Source organism: Hemitrygon akajei, chromosome 9 (assembly GCF_048418815.1).
Source record: "Hemitrygon akajei chromosome 9, sHemAka1.3, whole genome shotgun sequence".
NCBI lineage: Eukaryota > Metazoa > Chordata > Chondrichthyes > Myliobatiformes > Dasyatidae > Hemitrygon > Hemitrygon akajei.
The window spans coordinates 57,397,649-57,423,326 of record NC_133132.1 but is presented as its reverse complement, the minus strand read 5'-3'; the positions used below and the strand labels follow the sequence as shown (position 1 = coordinate 57,423,326).

The following is a 25,678-nucleotide window of genomic DNA, read 5'->3' as shown; positions in this document are numbered from 1 at the left end:
GGGTGGTAAATCTGTGGAATTTGTTGCCACAAGCAGCTGTGGAGGCCAAGTCATTGGGTGCATTTAAGACAAAGATAGACATGTTCTTGATTAGCCAGGGCATCAAAGGGTATGGGGGTAGGCAGGAGAGTGGGAATGACTGGAAGAACTGGATCAGCCCATGATTGAATGGCGGAGCAGGCTCGATGGGCCAAATGGCCTACTTCTGCTCCTATATCTTATATATGGTCTTATAGTCTTAAGATGACAGAATAAAAATCTGGGGGGAGAGAAAGGCGGACCAGCTAGAAGGTAATAGGTGAAGCAACACACACAAAATGCTGGAGGAACTCAGCAGGCCAGGCAGCATCTATGGAAAAAAGTACATTTGACGTTTGAGGCTGAGACCTGAAATGTCGATTGTACTTTTTTTGCATAGATGCTGCCTGGCCTACTGAATTCCTCTAGTATTTTGTGTATGTTGCTTGGATTTCCAGCATCTGCGGATTTTCTCTTGTAGGTAATAGGTAAAGTTAGGTGGGTGGGAAAGGTAAAGGTCTAGACCATAGAAGAAAGGGAAGATGGAGTGTCACCAAGTGGGGGAGGGGAGGATTGTGATTGGCAGGTGGGGAGGAAAGGTAAGAGGCCAGATTAGGGAATTGAAGAAGAGGGAAGGGGAGGGAAAAATATACCGGATGACCATGCCATCAGTTTGGAGACTATCTAGACAAAATATGAGATGTTGCTCCTGCATCCTGAAAGTAGCCTCCTCATGGCAAAGGAGCAGGCCATGGACCAGCATGTCGGAACGGTAATAAGGATAGGAATTAAAGTGGTTGGCTGCCAGGAAAGGAGTGGAGGTGGTTGACAGAGCAGGCCTCCAATTTATGCCTGGTTTCACCAGTGTGGAGGAGGCCAGGATACACGTGGAGCACTGGATGCAATACAACCCCAACAGATTCACAAGGGAGGCTTGTCTCACCTAGAATGATTGTTTGGGGTCCTGCATGGAGGTGAGGGAGGAAGCTGATGGGCAGATATAACATTTGTGCTGCTAGCAGGGATATATGCCAAGGGAGATAATAGAGTGGAGGGACAAATAGACAAGGGAATTGTGGAGGGAGCTGTCCCTGCAGAAAGCAGAGAGTGGGGTGGGAGGTAAAGATGTGTTTGGTGGTAGGATCCTATTGAAGATGGTGGAAGTTACAGAGAGTAATATGTTGGATGGGGAGGCATGTGAGGACAAGAGGAACTCTATCCTTGTTAAGGTGGTGGGAAGTGTGCCAGGAAGTAATTTAGGGAGTGTGTGTGACTGGTGGGGCCTCTTACCATTATTCAATTGTTGTCAGGATCTTTTTGAGCCATTTTAAGGGAAATGCCAGCAGCTGCCAGTCGTCAGTCTGACCCTGCAGACAGATGAATGGTAGAATCTGTGTAGAGTTCTCCCAGCACAGAGAAGGTGGGACCAATCTAGGAGGAAGACAGAAATGCGATGGAAGAACTCAGCAGCTATGAAGGGGACTATATAGTCGACATTTTGAGTCGAAATCCTTTATCAGGTGAAAGTCTCACTCATGCAAGCTTTGGTCCAATTTGGCTGTGTGACTCGTTCCATTACAACAAGAATGGGATTGAAATTGCTCCATTTCTTTCCACTCCACACGTGCAGTGGAGAGGTGTCTTTTATTGAAGTAGACCCCTTCAATGGGCATTAGAACTCTATCAAACACTGCACTATGCCTTTCAATAACTTCAGTGAGGAAACTTCAAATAAAATAGTTCAAATATATCCTGGAGATGCCGGACTGAAGGCGAAAGGGAATAAATATGTATCAGACACATCCAGATTGTGACTGAAGATTCACCAAGCCAAAATTAGTTTCAGAACCCTGGTTCAGAGCTGTAAATAGGATCGTTGAGATAATCGTGTTCTTTGAATGATCATCAGAGCCGAGCGTGTTTTGGAAGAGTTTGAAGGTTGTTTCATTGCTTCATGTGCATTGACAAGTGCACCATGATTGGAATGAAGGTTTGCCCGGGAGAGCACACTGCAGCCAGTTCTTGTTGGGATGGGAATTCTTTTTTTCATTATTATTAGTTCACTGACTAGTTAAAGATGGCTTCTGCTGTGCCTCCCTAACCTGAGCTACAAATGGACCCTGCACAATCCCACCATGAGAACTGGGGATTTTAATCTGAATTTATGAAAGCCTTCTTGATTTTTACCCAAACCACCTTGTTAAATAGACACTTCTTTCACGAGCAGTGTATGATGAGCGGCATGGCATTGTGTGGTCAACCTTTCATCACTGGGTCTGAATTATGGAATTCCTCAGTTACTAGTACTGCAGGAGTACTGTCAGCAGAAAGACTCCAAAGGTTCGGGAAGTTATAGAGCTTTGCAGCAAAACAGCCAGTTTAGCCCAGCAGGTCTGCACCAACTACCAAGCATCCATTTACACTAATCCTAGACTAATTCCACTTTATTCCCCCATATTCACATTGCAGCCTTATTGCTATTGTGAGGTGGTTCAATCCTCCATTATTGGATATGGCCATTTAGAACCGTTGAGAATAAGTAAGGTCCTTTCCAAATGGGCCATGGCAGGGATCAAAACTGAGTTCCACCAGAAAGGCCTCATAAATGGGCCAGTCCAGGAATGATTCTGATTCAGACATTCTTTTCCAACGGGCAAACCACTTCCTGGTAACAATAATTATGTGAAATTACACTTAAATAGAGGATGCTAGTCCAAGACTGATTACACAGAACTGTTAACATTCTGTTGCCCACAATATAGCTGCAGAGTTGATGTATCAAAGAGAATGGCAGCTACATCGTTACAAGTTACGAATGTTATGCTGTTTTTGAGTGAGTGATGTTTTAATTGCCCAGAGCGGTGATTAAGAAGCTGTGGACAGTCAAACATTCCATGAGGTAAAAAACAGAGCAGAAGGTCAAGAATACGAAAGAATGACATTGACTGAAAAGAATACTTCCTACAATCGGGCTGAAACAATGCCCCAGTGGAGAAGGGTTCAGGCATCTGTGCCCTTTCTTCTGCAATTCAAGAGGAAAACATATTCTACTTTGATTGGAGACACAAGGGACTGAAGATGCAAAAATATATATTCAGTATATATATGAAAACTGCTGGAGAAATTCAGCAGGTCAAGCATCTGTGGGGGGAAGTAATTATTGATGATTCAGGTCGAGACTTTGCAGGTACTTCTGTACGTGAAGGGTCCCACCTTAGAGAAAGTCCCACCACGCAAACAGTACTACCTTGGAGGCCATCTCCATAGCAAAGAGATCCGCATTGGAAATCCCACCCTGGACATTGTACACCACAGAACTGATCGTTCAATCAATCCAAGATGTCTGTGACAACCATGATACTAATTTAAACTGTACGTCTGCCTACACATTGCTTTTTTGTCTCTATTCTCTGTCTTTATAGGTGCCTCTTACCGTTGCTGACACATCTGCTTCACCACCTGACCTGGCTGTGCATTTCAGGCCCCTACCGTTCTTTGTATTAAAAAAAAAGTCTCTCAAATCTCAGATCTCATTTAAACTTCCACCCCTACCCTCACTTTAAAGCTGTGACTTCCAGTATGTGACATTCTCACCCCGAGAAAAAAACAACTCTTTAACAATATACCCTGTTTCCCTGTTTGTGCCTCTCATAATTTTATGTGTTTCTCTCCCATGCTTCAGAGTAAACAGTCTAAGTTTGTTCAACCTCTTTTTGCCTCTCTCTAATCCAAGTAATCTCTTATGCGCCCTCTTCAAATCTTCCATATCCTTTTCATAATGGGCCAACTAGAACTGCAGACAACATTCCAAAGGTGGCCTACCCAAAGCTGTAACATGGCTTCCCGGTTTCTGTACTCAGTTCCCTGAATGATGAAGGCCAGCATGCTGTACTCCTTCTTTCCCACACTGTCTAATTTCAAGGATTTGTGGACTTGCACCCCTTGGAGCACCAATGCTGCTTTGGGTTCCTGTCCTTTACTCTTACAAAGCTCTCCATGGAGGTAGTCCTGCAGGGAAGGCAACCCCTTAGGAGGTACTCTGCAACATTCTTGTCTTCTATGTAATGCAGTAATCCTGATAGGCAGACTACAATACTGCCCGGATATAACACATTTCTCAAAATAAGTCAGAAATAATAAACCTGATTCTGATTCTGAAGGGGCCCACCTTGGAGGTTTGTCACACCATGGAGGCAGTGCCACCATGAAGTCTTTCCCTTTGTGTAGATAGATCCATCCTGGAGGTATTGTTACTGTGGAGTCTGTTCCACTGTGGAGATTGTCACAGGCTCTTCTCTCCATGGAAGGGACATTCTTCCAGCAGAAAGCAATGGAAAGAAATGGGCAAAATTATCTGAGGTTCCTCCAGAATGTTGAGTTGTGACAGCTCTGTCTGTACTTCTGGTGAGATGAGATAACTAGGCGCAGATACGACTGGAGGGGAGTGGGAGAAAAACCATAAATCAACACCATCATTAATGAACAAGAAACGTAGCAATGTTTTTCTGAGAGCTACACAATATTTTGTGTTAGACAAATTTCCTTTGTGCGCATGTGGTAATAGAGTGTGTCAGATCAGCTGATGTTGTAGTGTTACATCTGTACTGACTCAGTGGGTGAGTTAATACACTGGGGTTCCTCTGCCAAGGAGTTGAACGCCAGCAGCTAGGCTGATAGTCCAGTGTAGCACTGAAGTATTGCTTCACTAATGATGTGGAGTCATACAGCATCAATACAGGCCCTTCGGTCCACCCAGTTCAATCTTACCATTAACTGTCCATTTAATCTAATCCTACATTAATCCCACGTTCTATACTCCCCACACCTCTCACCTCTACACTAGGGGTAACTTACAGTGGTCAATTAATCTACCAACTCACATATCTTTGGGGTGTGGGAGGAAGCCAGGACATTCAGAGGGTACCCAGAATGAGCGTACAAACTCCACGTAGACAACACCTGAAGACAGGATTGAACCTAGGTCACTGGCATTGTGAGGCAGTGGATTTACGACCAGTGCCAATGCACTACACAGATAACAGCAATGCCATTGTTTTGGAATTATACTTAAAACTGAGCTTCTCTCCAATGAGCAACAAAGTCCTTCTTGTTGTGGTCTTGCACCATGTGCATTTAATGTTAGAGAAATGTATACAATATACATCCTGAAATACTTTTTCTTCGCAAATATCCAGAGGCGTGTCCCAAAGAATGAATGACAATTATCCAGAGGCGTGCCCCAAAGAATGAATGACAATTAAATGTTAGAACCCCAAAGTCCCCCCCAGCTCCCCCCTTCCACGCATAAGCAGCAGCAAAATGATGACCCCCCTCCCCACCAGCAAAAAAAGCATCAGCACACCCCCCACTGACTACTCAAGCGTGCAGCAAAGCATCAATGAAGACACAGACTTACAGTACCCCAAAGTCTACTCGTACACCCAGTGATTCGACATACCACAGGCTCACTCTCCCCCTAATAAGGGAAAAAGAGGTGTTCCTGTTTCACAGTGAGAGGGGAGACATAACAAAACAACTCATCGACTTATGGGATTAAAAGTCTGTTGCGTCGCTTTTTCCAAGCTCTGTGCCCAAAGAACTCGGGTCTCTGGGCACACAGCCAGCAGCCAGCTCACTGCCCACGATCTTCCATCTCCCATGATGCACCAGGCGGCAGCACTGAGCTTGAGTCTGCCTGCTTTCAGAGCCATGAAAATCCGGCACCTTGAAGGTGTGCTAATCTTCCAGGCTGTGCCCTTGGCGTATTGAAAAGCAGCCAGTCGTGAGGCCCTGAGAGCAAGCCCCATTTCTGCAAAGAACTGAAGTCAGCATGTAACTCCAGGGGGAAAAAAAATTAAAGGTAGAAATAGAACTGTTCCCAAAGATACAAGCAAAGGAGTCGCTGTTAGGCGCCATCGTCCTAAGCCCCGCTCTCCGTGAACGTCTCCGTAGCTGTTACATTTTATTCTGCATTCTGTTGTTGTTTTATCTTGTGCAGTTTGACCACCAAAACTCTGGAATGGTTGGGACCTGTGAAGTGCCAGATTACTGATTTTGCCGAATCACAGGTTGGGTGGGTTAGGAGTAAATAAATAAACACCTCTAATCTACTTGATGATCACTTCACCCTGCAGTTTAAGTACCCTGTAAATAGCACAAACTGGATAATAAAGGAAAAAGAGACGACAAATGGAAAGCAAGTGAAACTTCATTGAAGTATGGGACAGGCAAAACAGCTTATAAGGTATCTGTATTTACTTATATTGGAAGGTTGGATATTGCCACTTCCAAAGTAAAGGAGTTGGATTGTACAACTACGTGGAGTTTAAACCACTTTATAAGAACTTTATCTGGTTATGAACATCTTCCATCTTTCATTGTTTTCCTTATGTACATCTGTGTTTTTTTGACTCGCTGTCAGCAAGAAACCGGAACAACATTTCTTTTTGTTTCTTTATATCATAAACTGTGGAAGAGCCAATTTTATACAAGCTGCGTATGTTTTTCACAGACACACCACTGCCGAGTTTTTTGCAGAACTTCCTCCTTATCTTGTATAGCTAACGAATGGTGTTTGCGCTTTATACCACGAGAAGCACTTCCCTTATTTAATGAAGACATGACTAGGGCTAGATAAGTGCAGGTTATAAAAATAAATCTAGAATAACATAGATAAACAATTTGCTTCTTTTAAAGACCGTGCCAACAGCTGATTCTACTATTGGCTCCACCAAAACAATGGTGATGGGTTGGCATGGCATTGCGGGAAGTTTGAAATTAGGCTGGCAAAAATTACATCCGAACCAGCGGTGGAGGCGGACGACTGATTGCCGGATTTAGAGTGGTTGACCAGTATTACCTCAATGTACTGTGCAATGATTTGATCTTTATGAACAACGTGCAAAAAAACGCCTTCACTGTGCTTTGGTACATGTGACAATAATAAACCAATTTCATCTCTCATTATAGTTTTTGAAAATGAAAGCTGTGTGGGTATCCTGCTTGTCTTGGCCAATGGAGTATGAAGTATATACATCTAGCATTGTGAACTCAGGGCCAAGTTCATCAAAGAAATGGTTATATTCTGGCAGTGTTGTTCTTTTTCATTGTGGAATTTTTTCAATTCTTTACAATATTGAAAATAGAGAGACAAATTGCATCAAGGAAGCTCCCATACCAGTGACGTGATTATGACCAACTTAGTAACTACAGGGAACAGATATAAGGGGTAAGTTTTTTACTACACAGAGTGGTCGAAATTTGGAATGAGCTGCCAGAGGAGGTTTATACAGAGATTCATTTGCTTGAGGGCAATCACAGTAAATACAAGAAACACGGCAGAATCAATGAAAGACTGCGCCCAACAGGACAGACAACAACCAATTGCAAAAAAAACACAACAAACAGTGCAAATATAAAAAGAAATAAAGAATAAATAGGTAGGTAGGAAGGTAGATAAATAAATAAATAAACAAATAAATAGGTGATGAATATCAAAAACAGGACATGAAAAGTCCTTGAAAGTGGGTATGAAGGTTGTGGGAACAGTTCAGTGATGGGGTGAGTGAAATTGAGTGAAGTTGTCCCCTCTAGTTCAGGAGCCTGATGGTTGAGGGGTAATAACTGTTCCTGAATCTGGTGGTGCAGGTCCTGAGGCTCTTGTACCTTCTTTCAGATGGCAGCAGCAAGAAGATAGCATGACCTAAATGGAGGGGGTTCTTGATGATGACTATTACTGTCCTATGATGGCACTCCCTGTAGATGTGCTCAGTGGAGGGGAGGGCTTTACCCGTAAAGGACTGAGCCAAATCCACTACTTTTTGTAGGCTTTTCCATACAAGGGTACTGGTGTTTCCATAGCAGGCTGTAATGTAAGCGGTCAACATGCTCTTCACCACACATCTGTAGAAGTATATCAAAGTTTTAGATGACATACCAAATCTTTGCAAACTTCTAAGAAAGTAGAGGTGCTGCCGTGCTTTCTTCATAAAGACACTCGCGTGCTGGACCAGGACAGATCCTCTGAAATTGTAACACTGAGCAATTTAAAGATGCTGACTCTCCCCACCTCTGATCCCCAGTAAAGTATGAGTCTTAGACCTCTAGTTTCCTCCTCCTGAAGTCAATAATCATCTCCTTGGTCTTGCTGACTTTGAGTGAGAGGATGTTGTGGTGGCACCACTCAGCCAGATTTTCAATCTCCTTCCTATATGCTGATTCACCAGTAAACTTTGGTTCAGCCAATAACAGTGGTGTTGTCAGCAAAATTAAATGTGACATTGGAGCTGTGCTTAGCCTCCCAGACATAAGCATAAAGCCAATAGATCAGGGGACTAAGCACATAGCCTTGTGATGTACCTGTACTAAGTGGGATTGTGGAGGAGATGTTAGCAAGCTGAACTGACTGAGGTCTGCAAGTGAGGAAATCGAGGATCCAATTGCACAAGGAGGTATTGAGGCCTAAGTCTTGGAGTCTATTGATTAGTTGTGAGGGGATGATAATATTAAATGCTGAGCAGTAGTCAATGAAGAGCATCCTGATGTATGCATCTTCACTGTCAAGATGTTCCAGGGTTGAGGAAAGAGTCAATGAAATGGCATCTGCAGTTGAACCGTTGTGACGGTAGGCAAATTTGAGCAGATGCAAGTCATTTCTCAGGCAGGAGTTGATATGTTTCATCACCAACATCTCAAAGCACTTCGTCACAATGGATCAAATCACAAACAAGAGGAAATCTGCAGATGCTGGAAATCCAAGCAACACACACAAAATGCTGGGGGAACTTAGCAGATCAGGCAGCGTCTATGGAAAAATGTACAGTCGGTGTTTTGGGCTGAGACCTGTCAAAGGGTCTCAGCCTGAAACATTGACTGCACTTTTTCCCATAGATGCTGTCTGGCCTGCTGAGTTCCTTCAGCATTTTCTGTGCGTTGTCACAGTGAACGTAAGTGCCCCTGGACAATATCCAGTGAGGCGGGTTACCATGTTCTTCTTAGGCACCAATATAATTGAAGTCTGCTTGAAGCAGGTGGGCACTTCAAACTGCCAAATCAAGAGGTTAAAGATATTGCTGAATACTCCAGGTAGTTGATTCGCACAGGATGTTAGGTACTCCATATGGGCCAGAAGCTTTACGTCGGTTCACCCTCCTGTAAGATGCTCTCACGTCGGCCTCAGGGACTAAAATCACAGGATCATTAGGGTCTATGGAGTGAAGGTGCCTTCATGTCTTGATGCTCAAAGCGAGCATAAAAGGCTTTGAGCTCATCTGGGAGTGAAGCCTTGTTGTCACCAATGTCGCTTGGTTTCACTTTGTAGGAGCTGATGGCATTCAAGCCCTGTCCCCATCTGCTGAGCATAGACTTAAGTGATTCAAGCTTTGTCTGGAATTGCCACTTCACGTGTGAGTTGGCATTCCAGAGATCGTACCTTCACCTCTTCTATTTGACTTAGTTGACAGTCCTGAATGCTGCTCATCTGACCCTCAGCAGATTGCAGATCTGGGCTTCCAGTTCGGGAAGGCTCTGAATAATTTTGTCGGGGACACATTTGTTTACAACTGTTTTTATAAAATCCGTGACAACCATGCTGCATTTATTCAGATCCCCTGATGAGTCATTGAATACAGCCCAGTCTACTGACTCGAAGCAATCCCATAGCTGTACGTCGTCCTCCCAGGACCAACTCTTTGTTGTTCTTATCTCTGGAGCCTTGCTCTTTAGCCTCTGAATATCAGCAGGTAGGAGGAGGATAGCCATGTGATCATACTTCCCGAAATCCAGTCTAAACATGGAATGGTAGGCTTTCCTAATCATAGTGACCAATTAACCTTCTAACCCATGTTCCTGTGGAAAGCAGGAGGGAGTAGGAGCAGCTGGAGGAAACCCACGCGGACATAACGAGAACATACAATGGGATTTAGTATAGAGCAAAGAAACTGCAGACTGGAGCAGCACAGAAAGGCGTTGAAGGAACTCAGATTGAGAAATGCTTCATCTGAACTGATCATCACCTGAAATGTTGACTATCCATTTGCTTTTATAGGTGATGCCTGCCCCACTGGGTTCCTCCGCTGCCTTTGTGTGTTGCTTGGGATTTAGCGTAGTTGCCATGGACGCAGTGGGCTGAGGGGGAGAATTCTTGGCTGTACAACTTTATGACTCTACGCTGGAAATGTTCAGCAGGTCAAATGGCAACAGTGGGGGGGGGGGGGGGGGGAGAAACAGCATTGATCTTTTGGATAAATGACAGATCCGAAAAAGAAAAGTTTGTTGTAAATCACAGAGTAAGGAGGGGTGAGTAGAACTGTGATAACATGTAGACCAATATTGTCTGGCAATGATTATTTTAAATGAAACAGCAGAATAAAATAATTTAGAGAAACATAACAAACTTTATTGAGGCCCTACCCTTACTCTTCGCCCTGTATAAAGTGTCAGGCCACAATCAAATTGTAGAAATTGCACACGTTTTGTGGTTTTGACAAGATAAAAGGACTCATTCACAAATACCTTATATTCAGCAGGAGATGTCCAATCTCATTTAATTGCAATAATTATTGTAGCCCTCACCCCATGAGACTTTTCCAATAGACACTTTAAGAAGAGTGAGAGTAAGACACTCAGGCTGTTATTAGTGATATTTATGCCCCTGGATGAGTTTGTCCTGTAGATTGAAGTTCATTGTCAGTTAATAGCATAATTGCAGGCATATAAATAGCAGAGAGCCATTTACTGGGCTAAATCTAGTGAACTAAAGATTCTTGCAGGCTGAGCTGTTTTGAATTGACATTGGGAATTTGGGAGGTAGTGAAACTATAGTGTATATTGGAGTTGAATCATCGCATTAGAATGTGGCATCGACACTGGTGACCCTTATAAAATCATAAAATCAAACAGCAGAGAAGCACACACCATGTCCTTGACCATTTTTTACCCATCTACACTAATCCCCTGGACCAGCAGCAGGCCTGTAGTTCACAATGCCTAGGTGATTCAAGTGCTTCTTCAGATACTCAAATGCTGTGAAAGTACCTGCCTCCTCCACTCAGTATGTTTCAGATTACAAACATCCTCTAGAAAAAAAAAGTCCCCCTCATATCTCCTATGAACACTTCCCCCTTACTATATATCCTCTTGCTTTTGACAGCTCTTTCAATAGACTGTCAGACCCACCTTGTTCAGGGACAAAAATCTACTGACAATGTCCAGTCCAGTCCACATGTCACTTGGACCACAGCATTGCTGTTCGTTCTTAATTGTTATTCAGTCTTAAGCACGAAACAAAACCTTTGACTTGCTGAGTTCATGATGATCATGAAGCACCTGTTTATATTAATCCTACTTAAACTGACACTAAACCCTCTTTATCCTTGCCACATTTCCGTCCTTCTCCTCATCACCAGTTATCTACATGTACGGGACTTTCTACAGAGGCTATTTGACCGAACAACCTACTCATTTTTAAGGTATGGAAGAAAAGCACTCAGAGGAAGCACACAGTGATCATACAGACTCCACATAGAAAGCACCAGAGGCCAGGACTGACCCCAGGTTGCTGGACATGTGAGATGGCAGCACCGCTAGCTGCACCACTGTGCCACTCCTCTGGCAGCCTCGCAGGACTCTCAGTTGAAGGGTAATCACAGATGTACAACAATGACCCACTTTGTCAGTATCCTAAGAAGGGGTAAAAACATTGCACTTTGAAAAATGCCTGCTTCACTCCTTTGTACTAACTTCCATCTTGAAGCTGGACATAAACTTTACATAGGGATAGCTTTTACCTATGCTTGACACTGGATTAGCTTGAATGATGTGCAGGGTATTCTCTTAAACCACTTTAGGAGAGGAGTCAGGAGGTCGTATGGGGTATGACCTTTGATGTGGGGTATGACCTTTGAACTGGAGTAGATGGGAAACTGGAAATGAAGGAGTTAGACCTGAGAATGAGTGTATTCCAGTTAATTTGGCCGTTGGTTAATCGGGACAGCTGCTAATTTGGTACATATCTTAAAGAACAAAAAGAAATTGAGAAAGTAGCTGGGGTTCCTTTCATTTACTTGGGACACTGTGCCGCTTAATTGGGGCAGGGGATGAGCAGTCACATACACTTGTGTGGCCGTTGGACACTACACCGTGCTCAAAGTAAATAGCTGTGTCAGTTGCATGTGCTTATGTTATCCATTTGGGCTGACAGATCCCGAATCAAAGGGCAGTATTTTTTTGGTAAGTTTTTTTTATTTTGACTTTAATATTTTTTGGGACCCTTGCCATGAAAAGGTTTGATATGAACTGAAAAAAAATCACCCTGCTGGACCAAATTAAAAGCCACCCACCTAACAGCAGGCATCATCAACTGGCAGAGATGACCAGAGTGCTGGAATCTACAGTTGCACGCTTGATACATCAGCAAGGTAAACTGCAGGAAGAATGGGCATTATGTGAGGGACACCAGGGAACATCCCAACAACAAAATCGTGAAGTTAAGGATTCAGATGTTCAAGAGGCCCTCAATCAATGGTTTTCCATTGTAACTGGATGATAACTGGATGAAGTGTGCATGTCAGTGGACCAATGATAAAAAAAAACAAGATAGACGAGCTAGCTAAGAAGCTGAGTCACAAAGATTTTAAAGCAACAGTTGTCCGGATGGAAATGTGGGCACCTCGTTAAATTCAAGAAAGCACTTAGTGAGAAAGGTAGTGCTGAAGCTGTGAGAGCTGAAACGTGGAAATCTAGAAAACTCTACAACTTGCTTCAAAATTTCTGTGTAGATGATATCAACAATGCTGATATCTTTTATATCGTGCCACGCCAGACGGTTCCCTTTGCTACAAACACGCAATAGGTTCAAAGAAAGCAACTGATCACATAACTGTGTTGTGTTCAAATACGTCAGGAACTGATAAAAAGGAATCGTTGGTTATTGGGAAAAGCTTTAAACCCTGATGAAATCCTCTGCCAGTAAACATTGTGAACTAATACAGTTTTACAAAACTATAGTAAATATTGGTCATGTTCTAAGTTCTGTATTTCATTTAAATCCATAATTTGTTACTCAATTAAATGGTAGCTTGTTTCTTTTTAAATACCTTCTTAACTATTTCCATAAAATTTCAGATAATTTGGGCACCTGCTTAATTGGGTCAAAACGTAAAAATTCTATTTAACTGGAATCTACTATAATTGCCTCAAACGGAAGTCTGCTCATTAGAAATCTTACTCTGTAACAAGCTCAGCATCTTACAAAAGGAAATATATTGTTTAGTATGTGGCATACAATTCTGTTGGAATTCACTCAATGCTGAATAATTGGAGGCTTAACGTGATAGATTGGGTTGGATGGCACTAAAAATTAATGTGGCTGCAGGGCTTATGTGGGTGTGGGCCAGATACAATACCATCTGACTCTATGAGTATTTGTGTTAATCCAAATGTAGTCATTGATGAACATGCTCATTTAAAGCTTTTAAAAGCTGATGTTAGGGTCGCCAGTTCACAAGTTTTAGGTATTGAGGCAAGGTTAATATTGACTTGGCAAATGGAGAAAAAGGGAATTTGAGCCATGGGCTATATTGCCATCTTGGGTATTGGTATGAACTATTTTAAGAATGAGGTTAGTTTGAAAGATTGAATTAAAGGGCTTATCATTGTATTCATGCAATTCATGAAAACTAACACCTACTCTGTGAAATGCAGTCTAGCAGTTATTTGGCCAAAATGTATAGTTGTTGTGGCTTAGCTATCGAATCCTCGGTCAAGTCTCAGGGCATTGTATTCCAAGCAAAAGCCCTTGAAGAAAGTAACAGAATAATATTTTGGAGATTTTATTTATAAAGCTTGCAGAAGATGGTTGTTTGCAAACAGCGATTTCTCGGCAAAAAGAAAGGGATATTGGATTCCCAACAATGTTTTGAAAATTGAAAACTGTATGGCCATGGTCAAAAATACAATTTCACCAAAATTATATTAATGGCTGTTTGTATAAAGCTTGGATAGAAAAGATAATTAAGTATCTCCATTTGGAATCAAACGGATTGATTTGAGGTTGCAGATGCAGAGATTTTCAGCTACATTATTGATGCTCATTGGACTTTGTTCCAAGATAATGAGTTACTCAAGAGCTTTCTGGGAAACAAGCATTTTAATGGATTCACATCGAGCTTCAAGTGCTTCCTTTTTTAAATGGACAATTCAATGAAAGGTAAAAAGAAAATAAAAGAAGAACTTGTTTATACATAGCATCTTTCGTAGAGCTAGCAAGTGATAAGGAACTTTAATCCTTACCTTTTGTGATGTTGACTCTGATGTGGCATCAAGAAACACGGCAATCAGTTTAAGTACAACAAGGTCACACAGTATTGATATCAAGAAATTCTGATTGAGGGGTGTATATTGGCCAGGGCACCAGGGAAAACCCACAGGGTCCTTTCTTGGTATTAACTCCATAGGATCATTTCCTATACCTCTGCATGAGCTGTAGCATACAATATTGTGCAAAAGTCTTAAGGCACTTATATATAGCTGCTGTGCCTTAGACGTTTGCAGTGATATACGTATATTATGTATTTCCAGTCACTAAATAACACTTAGTACTGCTGAGCTAATGCAAAGCTAAGTACTCTTATTTCTGTTTCCCATTCACCTTCCTATTTTAACCAATATAAAATACAGCGCAGAAGTCTTAGGCATCCTAACTATATATATATGTGCCTAAGACTTTTGCACAGTACTGTAAATAAAATAAAGGATTTGATTGTTCATGTCATAACCTGATGGAACACATTATGCTGACAAGTAGGCTTAATGTGCTGATAACTGCCACCCTACCATTAGGCCATTTGACTCATCCTATAGAAACATAGAAAATAGGTGCAGGAGTAGGCCATTCGGCCCTTTGAGCCTACACCGCCATTCAGTATGATCATGGCTGATCATCCAAGTCAAAACCCTGTACCTGCCTTCTCTCCATACCCCCGATCCCTTTAGCCACAAGGGCCACACATTCTTTTATTATTCATATCCCTCCTTCACCTAGTTTTCATACTGTAAACTCACTTGCATCCCTCTCATTCCTAGTTCAGATGAAGTGTCACAGACCTGAACTATTGATAAATTCTCTTTCCATGGGTGCTGTCTAACCTGCTGACCTTTTGTTAGTCTTATCCATCTTTGATATGATGGGAACTATGTTTGGATAGATTGTAAGGGGAGGAGAGGAAGAGAGACCAGGTGAGAAATTTAGCTGTTTTTTTTAATCTAAAAGGCCATTGCTCTTGTAGTGTAGCACAGTCTAGGCCTTGCACTGGAATTTCAACCTGGTTCTATGCTTAAAACCTTGAGGAAGACTGACAAAGATTTTATTTTAAATGCACCAGTGCTGAGTACAGTTCTTCATTGTGGCGGAATGAGTAGCAGGTGTTTGGTATGGATGTTTTAACAGCGTGGTGCTTGAGGCAGAAGCTTTGCACAGAGGGTGATGAACTAAGGTATCCTGAGAGCCAGCAGCAGCTCTTGTACCAGAAGGCAACTAGTCGTAAACACAACAGGAGTGTGACGCAGACATTACTGCAAGGACCAGTGGTGGGAGATGTGAGATTGCTAATCAGGGATAGCACAGAGGAGGAAGGAAATGCAGATCATTACTGGCATAGAATTTTAAAATGTGAAGATCTGAGGCATTGTCAAAACTCTGGGGAAAAAGACACTTTTTACCCAATCTATGCCTTCATGTATTTTTTTCAGGACACCCCTCAGTCTCGAATGTTCCAGAGGGGATTATTTAACAAGTTTGTCCAGCCTCTCCTTAGAGTTAATATTCTCCAATCCTGGCGACATCTTGGTAAATCCACTCTGCACATTCTCAAAATCTTGCACGTCATTCCTGTAATATATTGACCAGAACTGCACACAATACTCCAAGTGTTCCTGATCAAAGTTTTATACAGCTGCAAAATGACTTCCCTACTTCTATACTCAAGTCTTGACTAATAATTGCAATCATTCCATATCCCCTCTTTACCACACTTATGCCACCACATAGACTTGCACCCCAAGGTCCCTCTGTATATGGGTGTTCCTGGGTTCAGTCATTTAATGTATCCTTTGTCCTATATTTGACTTTGCTTGGTGAAGTCTATGTCCTGCTGTGCTCTGTGACAATCTTCCTCACTGTCCACAATTCCACCAGTTTTCGTGTCAGCAAATTTATAGATCAGCCCATCTGTATTCCAAAGAAGACAGTTCCAATTCAGGTACAACTGCTTCATTGAAGAGGCATTTAGACAGACACTTCAATAAGCAAGGCATAGATGGATACAGTTGGAAAATGGGATTAGTGTAGATGGGTACTAAGGTGGGCATAGTCATGATGGGCCAAATGGCCAGTTTCCGTGCTATATTTTTCTACGATTCTGGAAGACATTAGGCCAATCATACCTGTGTCAGCTCTCTTTCCCATAGTCAGAGATCATACTATACAGCATGGAAACAGGCATTTTGGCCTCCCCCCAAGCCCAGCCACTGAAACCACTCCTATACCAATTGCATGTTTTATTCTCACCATCTTCCTTTCAACACTGTCCAGATTCCACCATGCACCTCCATACCAGAGCCAATTTACAGTGCCCAGTTTACCTGCCAACCTGATCATCTGGGAGGAAACTGGAACACCCACGAGTCCCAGAGTTTAGAGGAATGAAAGCAAAACCCCCATTAGTGGTCATAATCCCCAAGAGGTATAGTCCAAGGTTAAAAGAGTCCTGATGAAGAATCCTGGTCTGAAACATCAACTGCTTTGTCCTCTTATTAGATGATGTCTGGCCTGCTGAGTTCCTTCTGCATTTTGTGTGTGTTGCACTGGATTTTTTTCATCTGCAGAATCTCTTTGGTTTTTAAACATAAGAGATTTGAGCTCAAGACTCTTTATTATGACTCCTTGGACTTTACCACTTTGGGTATGACCATTAATTATAATCATCATCATTATGTGCTGTGTCGTTTGATGACCATGATTGCTATTGGCAAGTTTTTCTACACAAGTGGTTTGCCATTGCCACCTTCTGGGAAGTGTCTTTTCAAGACAGGTGACCCCAGCCATGATCAATACTCTTCAGTGATGATCTCCCTGGCATCAGTGGTCACATAACCAGGACTTGTGATATGCACCAGCTGTTTATATGACCACCCATGACTGCTCCCATGGCTTCACATGACCCTGATGGGGCGGATAAGGGATTCTACACCTTGCCCAAGGGTGACCTGCAGGCTAGCGGAGGGAAGGAGCGCCTTACACCTCCCCTAGTGGAGATATTTCTCCACCCCACCACCCGAAGACTACTAATTGGGGTCTTGATTTTGTTCCTCTAAACTTTGGGACTCTTAACACCAAACTTCTCCCTGTGTCTGAGTAGCTTATTGGACATAGGCACCGTTTCCTTATATGGTTCAGTCTGATTGCATTCCTGTCAAGTATGCCAGGATATTGCTGTTTCAATCTGCTTTATATGTGCAAGATGTGATGGAAAATCAGTTGATAATTTGTGGATTTTAAAGCACTTTTTTCCCCTGTTCATTTGAAATCTGTGTTTATTTTAAGCAGATAGGTTTTAAGTTCCAATAGATTTTTAGATTTAATGCTTGGCTTTTAAAAAAGCTTTTAAAATAATTCCTAAAAAAGTGGCAGATAGGTTTTAAAAATAAAAACATGAGATAATCTGCAGATGCTAGAAATCCAAACAACACCAGGCCAGGCAGCATCCATGGAAAAATATGAACAGTCGACATTTCAGGCAGACTCACAACCAGGACTGGAACAAAAGATGCGAAGTCAGAGTGAGAAGCTGGAAAGTTGAGAGGTTAAAGAGACAGAGGGCTGGAGAAAGGAGAATCTGGTAGTAGAGGGTAGAAGACACACAAACACAAGAAAGTCTGCAGAGCTGGTAATCTGCAGATTCTCCTCCTCCTTCCCTTTCTTCAATGGTCTTCTACCCTCTCCTATCTTCTCTTCCCAGCTCTTCACTTCACCACTCCACCTCTCCTGGTTTCACTTATCACCTACTACCTTGTACTTCTTTCTCCCCTCCCCCCTTCTTACACTGACCTCATCTTTTTTTTGCGGTCCCAATGAAGGGTCTCGGCTTTATACGTTAACTGTTTCCATAGATGCTGTCTGGCTTGATGTGTGTCTCCAGGTTTTAAAATTAGTTGCTGTTCTCTACTCTGTTAATTAGGGGTTTTTCTTTTAAATCATCTTGCCTTCTGAATCCTCCTAAATTGACATTTGGATTCTTTTTAAAAATGTTTTGAAATACAATACTCCAATCCCTGATGAAGCATTTACTTCTAAGCTCTTTCAGTAAAGATAATCATCAATTTTGAAACTCACCAAAACTGCAGCAAAAGTCTCATTTCTCTCTCTGCCCCTTGCTTGCCTTTCCTTTTGACCCTACCAGGGAGGTAGTTCTGGATCTCTGTCTCTGTATCACTCAGCTTCTCCCTGTTTGCATATTACATGTATACGTGACTCTGCTGCATACTCATGCGAGTGTGTTTGCATCCTTTAGTTTGTGTGTACCTTTCCGTCTATGCTTCTCGGTATTGTTTTGTCTGTGGTTGGCTATCTGTCTCGTGTGCTTGTTTCTATCTAATTGCGTGTGTTTCTGTGTCTGTGACAATGTATGCATGTTTGTGAGTGCACATGTGCTGCACTTCCACGTCATGTACCTATCCCTCACACGTATGTATCTTTCTCCCTTGTGTGTATATGTGCGCATCTCTATCAGTCTGTGATGTGCTCTATGCGTCACAAGCTCCTTGCCCTCATTCTCTCTGTCCCTCTCTCTCTCGCTAACTCACCCCCCCCTCTCTCTCTCTTTCTCTCTCTCTCTTTCTCTCTCTCTCTAACTCACCCTCTCTCTCTCTGTAACTCACCCCCCTCTCTCTCTCTGTCTCTCTCTCTCTCTCTAACTTAACCTCTCTCTAAATCACTCACTCTTTCATTCTCTGCCATTTGGCACTGACCTCTTTTGGCACAGCTCCCTTGTTTACAGCTCACTAAAAAGGCAGCTAAACAAACTGCAGCTGGCCTGACTTGAGATGCAGAGCACATCCATACACTGCGGAGAAGCACGGCGAGGTAGATAGATGAGAAACCCAGTTTCCACCATTCAGAAACAGCTTAACCCCTGAGCCATTATGCAAGACTTGCTAAAGATGCTTGTTACTCAGTGAGATTACCTCTGTTCGACAAGACTTTTCTGCATGAATTGTACCATGAAGGCTTATTCTCACCAGCTTCTGACAATTTGACCATCTGTCTCCGTGTCAGTGTTTGGAATTTGCACTTAAAGAATGCCAAAAGACAACAAGTGGGTGACAGGCACCCTGCTCTCTGCCTTCCTCTGAGCTCCTACTCACCCCCCTGCTCTAGTACCCACTCCCAGGACAGGAGTCCGTATAGGAGACATCGCCGTGAAGGAGGACCGTGAGTGGGGTGAAAGGGAGTGCAGGCGAACCTTACTTGACCAGCAGACTGATGCAAGTGAGTACAGGGGGCAAAGTTGTTCAGCGCCATTATACATGTGGAAAATTCCATCATGGAGTTGTCCTCAGTGCTGATGTTCTAATATGGTCCTCAAGTAGCCCGCCCGTCTGTCTGTCCCAAGCAGAATCTGGGTGAGTATTGTCAGTCAGCCATTAAGACATCACCACCGACAGACTTCCAGTGTTTGCCAGTTCACTCGGCAGCCGTCTGGGTAGTCTCTCAAGAGAAGGTGCTATAATGTTGGATCAGTTTGAACCTCGGTGTGGTTGTGTTAGATTTTCATAGACAGATCTAATTGTAAGTGTGTTGACAACTGGGCGCTGTCATCTGCTTCTTAACTGTCATAGCTTGACTGGGGATGGGAGGGGATTGGAGTGTGGTGGGGAACTGCCTCTTTAAGAGGGATGAAATACCTTTTGAAAGGAATTTTTGTTGCTTGACTGAAAAGTCCTGCTCCAAGTCAATGACAATACATCATACTAAGCACTTCCTTCCCCAGAAACAACAAAGACTTGTATTTATTCAGAGTATTTCATGATTTCTGGAAAAATTGAGCAAATTTACATCCAATGATATCTTCTTGAGGTGGAGCCAGTGTTGTAACCTAGGAGACATGACAGGTATCATTGTGTACAGCAAGCTTCCATAAACTGGTGATGTCGTGACCACATGTCTTTTCTTATTTGGGTTTTTGTAGAGTAAGTAGTTATTAGGGCTGAAAATCAAAAGAAAATTGAGATGCTGGAAATCTGAAATAAAAACAGAAAATTCTGGCAACTGTCAGTGCATCAGGAAAGAGAAACAGTTAATATTGGTAAGTGTTGGATCTGAGATTTTAACCGTTGCTTTTTCCACAGATGCTGCCTGACTTGCTGAGTGTTTTTCTGCTTTTAGAGGAAGGGCAGTGGAGACAGATAAATAAAGTGCAAGAACTATAACAAGGTAGACTGACAGATCACGAGTTCATCTCTATTGTATAGGAAGTCATTTAACCACGGTATAGAAACCATTCTTGATCATGCTAGTATACGCTCCTGAGGATTTCTACCTTTTGACCGATGGAAATACGACAAGTGAGAATGATCAGAGTGAGAGGGACCCTTGATTATGCCGGCTGCTTAATCAACACAGCAGAAGGTTAGACAGTAAATGGAAGAGAGGCTGGTGTTTGTGATAGACTGGCCTGTTTTCACAACTCTCTTCAGTTTCTTGCCGTCTTAGGCAGAGAAGTTTTCATACCAAGTTGTGGTGAATCTGGATAGAATGCTGTCTGTGGTCTTAAGCCTCCTGAGCAACTCTCTCAAGTATAGTAATTGTATCCAATTCCATCCCTTCCTTCTGGAGCATGTTCCAGATATTGTGAGAGGTGTCAGCAGAGTTCCCGAGCTGGGAATGTCAAACACCGATGGACATAGGTTTAAGTTGAGAGTGGGGAGAAAGGTTAAAGGCGGTTGACTAAGCAAGATGTTTACAATATGGAGAGTGGTACACAGGTGCCTGGAATGCATTGCTTGGCGAGATGGCAGAAATAGATACAACTGAAGCACTTAAGCAGGCAATGTGAGCTGGCAGCACATGGTGGGATATGGACCATATGCACACCGATGGCATCAGATTGATATCATCTTGGGTCAAAGGCCCTGTTTCTGTTCTGTATTGTTCTTTGTTCTAACACTACAGCTTAATTCAGATGAGTTTTTTTATCTTTCCACTCTAATAGTTTAATTGAAGGTAGTCCTATGCCGACATGACATCTCGCCACCCTCCTGCTGTTTGCTCTTTCAGGGGAAGGCAGGACCCATGGCCCAAACCACTGAGTTAGATCCAGTGCCAGAAGGACACAAGTTGGTGCTGGTCCTCTGCTCCTCACTTCCGTCTTCCCTGCACTTCCATTCCTTATTCATGTTATTTGCTGCAAACATTAGGCCATCTGTCCTAGCATTCCACCTCTTCGCAAAGCAGTGTGATTGGTGCCCTGACATACCTCCAGCATCGGAATTTTTTTTGATATTAAGGGAATTGAGAATTCTGTAGCACTGAGGTAAGAAGTCATGAGGGGTGGAATAGGTGCCAAAGGCTGAAAAGCTTTCTGCTATATTGTTGAACTATTTCTGTTCTGTTTCATTCGGTTTCTTTTGAAACTGGATAGATATTTCAAAGCAGTATCTTGGAGGCACTCAGTGGGTTAGGGACATGCTAGCAAATATTTCTGATGCAGTAGAGGAAAAAAGACCAATTTCTCCAAGTCCACCTTTGACAGCAGTGGGCGGGAATCTTTGAATGTCAAGAGGCATAAAAGTTGCAAGCTGACTGTGTGCATGCAAAAGAAGAATGTTCCTTGTTTTTTTTCTGAAAGCTCATTGCTTTGCTTCCCTCTTTGAAAACAGTTGTTTCATCAAGCTTTCCCTCTCACAGGGGTTCCCAGCCTTTCTTCTGCCATGCACAATACCATTAAGCAAGGACCCCAGGTTAGGAAGCCATGCGTTTCTCACTTCACCTCCAGAAAAACTGGGATTCCCTATAGAGCTGAGATGGAATCGCTTTTCTCGGAGTGGTTTACATCTGTGGGATTTTCTGCCCCAGGGGTTTCTTCTTTCAGTGGTGCACTGAGTAATCGCATTGTCATAGTACATTCATTGTAACTGTCTGTGGCTCGCCGTGTATCTGAGGCACCATTTAGTCATGAAGCCGCTTGTGCAGAGAAGGTTTCTTTCTTTCAGTGCATCAGTGTACAATAATTATGAAACTGGCACATAACCATCCAATTCTTACCCAACAAAGGACATACTCACAGAATGGATTTGTCAGATTAATTTCTGAGATGAGGAGAGATTGAGTAGGAATGGCTGACACTGGACCTCAGAAGGCGAATGAATGATCTCTTTGAAACATATAAAATTACATTGAACATGAAACAGTACACCACATCAACAGGCAGATCAGCCCGTCATGACCGCACCAACCATGCTGCCAATCTAATCCTATCTTCCTATACATAGTTCATATGACTTTATTTCATGCCATTTCATATATCTGTATAAATGCCTCTTAAATATTATATCTGCTTCATTCATCTCCCATGGCAGTACATTCCAGACACCCGGAATCCTTGTGTGGTAGAGAGTTGCAGCCACATCTCCTTTAAACTTCCCGCCATTCACCTTAAGCTTACACCCTCTGCTATTTGACATTTTCACTCTGAGAAAAAGACTGTGACTATCTAAGCTATCTATGCCTCTTATCGTTTTACTAACTGCAATCAAATTTTCCTCAGTCTCCAACACTCCTGAGAAAATAATCCAAGTTCATCTCTCCTCTCCTTACAGTTAATAGCGTCAACATGTTCAAGGATCTATCCTGGGACAATTGTTTGTTGAATCATGATAAAGGGATGCCAGTGACTGCACTTCATTCAGAGTTTGAGGGGATTTTGCATGTCACCAAAGATGAGCAAACTCGAACAGATGTACCCTAGCGAGCATTCTGACTGGTTTCATCACTGTCCGGTCTGGAGGCTCCAATGCACCAGATCGAAAGAGGCGGCAGAGGACTGTAGGCTCAGCCAGCTGTAATCCCGGGCACAAGCCGCCCCACCATCAGGGACATCTTCAACAGGCAGTGTTTTTAGAAGGTAGTGTCCATTATTAAGTACCCTCACCATCTGGGACATGCCTCCTTCTCATTACTAACATTAGGAAAGAGGCTCAAAAGTTCAATTATTATCAAAGTATACAACTCTTCTCCAGATAGCCACGAAAGCAAGAAAGAAAAGTATGGAAGCACAATCATCAACCCCCAAAGTCCTTCCTCCCCATACAAAAAAACAAACAAAAACAGAACAGGCATGTTCCCCCTCCCCCCCCCCCCACAAAAAAATGAGAGAGATCGGGTGAAAAACAGAGAATATTAAAAACTATAAAACTGGGGAAAGTCTATAGTCCCAAGTCCATATCCAAAACGCAGAAAATCTGGGTAACACTCCCAGTGCACGGCGGCAGGCTTTTCCCTCTCCGGTGGGAAAGCAATCCACCAGTGATCCAAAGGCAGTCTCCCATCTCCGGTAGCAGAGCAGTCAAAAGGCAGTCACTGCTCTCTGTAGCAGGGTGATCCCACAGGCGATCAAAAGGCAGTCTCCCCTCTCCTGCAGCTGAGCGATCCCTCCACTGACCAAAAGGCAGGCAGCTGGCACTCATCTTCCACATTGGCTTCAATCTTTCAATCTCCCTCGTGCGAACAATGGAAATTTTAATTGCTGAAGTGGACTCGAATATCAGCTCATGCCTCGTCCCACATCCTTCTTACCACAAGGTTCACAAGGCTCTGCCACCCGGAATCCTGTCAGAGACTGCGGAGCTCTGAAACATCCAAATGATTTCCAAACTGCAAACCACAGGCTCCAACGACTCCAGAATCACATTCAAAGTGATAAGCAAACTTAAAAGAAGTGGAATATCATGATCTATCCAGAAGATGTTGACCGAAGGAGAGCTGTATTCAGGGGCCATCTTGATCGCAGGTATTGTGGAGATCGACAGCTTCTTGATAAACAAGAGGGTGAATGAGGGAACCCAGAGCTAAGGTTAGATGCAGATTGGCTGTGATCTTATTAAATGGCAGAGCAGACTCACAGGCCTCTACTGCTGTTAATTTGTAGGTATATAGGTGCATAATTATGTATTCTCTATATGTGACTTGCACGTAACCTAGTGCAGTTTATATTTGGAGACACAAGATGATGCAGGTGCTGCAATCTGGAGCAAAATATGATGTGGAAGAACTCAGAGTGTTGAGCAGCATCTGTGGGAAGAAATGAATTGTTGATGTTTCGAATCAAAACGAATCTAACACGTTGCCAGTTCCTTTCCCCCCACAGATGCTGTTCAACTCATTGAGTTCCCCCATCAGATTATTTGTTGTTCTATATTTACCCCTCCTCTGTTTCTACAATCTCCCTTCCGGGAGCATTATTTCTGTCATTTTCCTTCTCTCTCGGTCTCCTGACCACCCCCTCCCACCTCTCTCTCTCTCTCTCTCTCTCTCTCTCTGTTTCCTTCATTCTCGTCTTGATGCATTAAACATCTTGTCTTGCCATCTTGCTCTTTTGCTCCCTTGTAAAGTTGCGGCATTACAAGCAGGATTAATGTCATTAAACAAAAAAGCTGCTGTCTTCAGCATTTCCCCAGGTCCCAAAACACTCACTCAAGTAGAAAAGCTGAGAATGTAGAAACATTTTAATTAAAAGAAACACACACAGCAATCTCATCAGTGTCCGTCAGGGGAAGGAGCTGATCCATTCTATGATCAGACACCTTTTTATTCAGTGTCCAGATATGATTGTCACTGACAAAGCTGGCTTTTGTTGCCCAGAGTCTGGAGAGGAGCACAAAAGCTGGGTCAGTCAGTCCACCACGTACATGCAGTAACACTAATCAGACATAGATCCTCAAGTTGTCTCCTGGAACTGATGCTTGCCAGCCCAGGTAAGAGTCAATTATGTAGGGCAACTTGAATTAGATACTTGGTCATCCCACGTAAAGAACATAGAGCATGGAACATGGAACATAGAACAGTACAGCACAGTACAGACCCAGTATGATGCTTGCCGACATTTTGACCTCTAGTGTTAGCCTTATCTGCATGGGGAGAAAGTCACAGGCTGTCCACTCTATCTATCCCTTTTTCTTATAAAACTCCATCGAGTCACTCTTCATCCTCCTTCGCTCCAAAGAGAAAATCCCTAGTTCACTCAACCTATCTTCAAAAAGATGTACGTTCCGGTAAATCTCTTCTGCACCCTTTCTAAAGCTTCTGCGTCCTTCCTACAAGCAGAAACTCACAAGCAGATTTGAACACGATATTCCAAGTGTGATCTAACCAGCGTGTTTGTAGAGCTGCAACGTTACCTCATGGCTCTTGAACAATGAAAGCCAACATACCATATGCTTTCTTAGCAACCCTATCAACTTATGTGGCAACTTGGAAGGATCTATGGAAGTGAACCCCCAAGATTCCTCTGTTCCTCCATAATGTTAAGAATCCTGCTATTAACTTTGTACTCTGCCTTCAAATTCAACCTTCAAAAATGAATCACACACTTTTCCATCTGCTACTTCT

At 42.9% G+C, this 25,678-nt stretch overlaps 1 protein-coding gene across 7 annotated transcripts in view; it reads left to right on the top strand.

The window, feature by feature from the left end:
- The window catches only part of daam2 (dishevelled associated activator of morphogenesis 2), a 310,967-nt gene that overhangs the window by 62,082 nt on the left and 223,207 nt on the right, over positions 1 to 25,678 (top strand). For 2 of the 7 annotated variants that reach the window (XM_073056050.1, XM_073056051.1), the window contains exon 1: positions 19,117 to 19,561. The exons of 3 other annotated variants lie outside the window; for them this stretch is intronic. The gene's annotated coding sequence lies outside the window, so the exon portion shown is untranslated. Of the gene's footprint in view, positions 1 to 19,116; positions 19,562 to 19,586; positions 19,696 to 24,063; positions 24,081 to 25,678 lie in introns of those variants that run through there. 2 more of the 7 variants (XM_073056052.1, XM_073056053.1) reach the window with 2 other exon arrangements.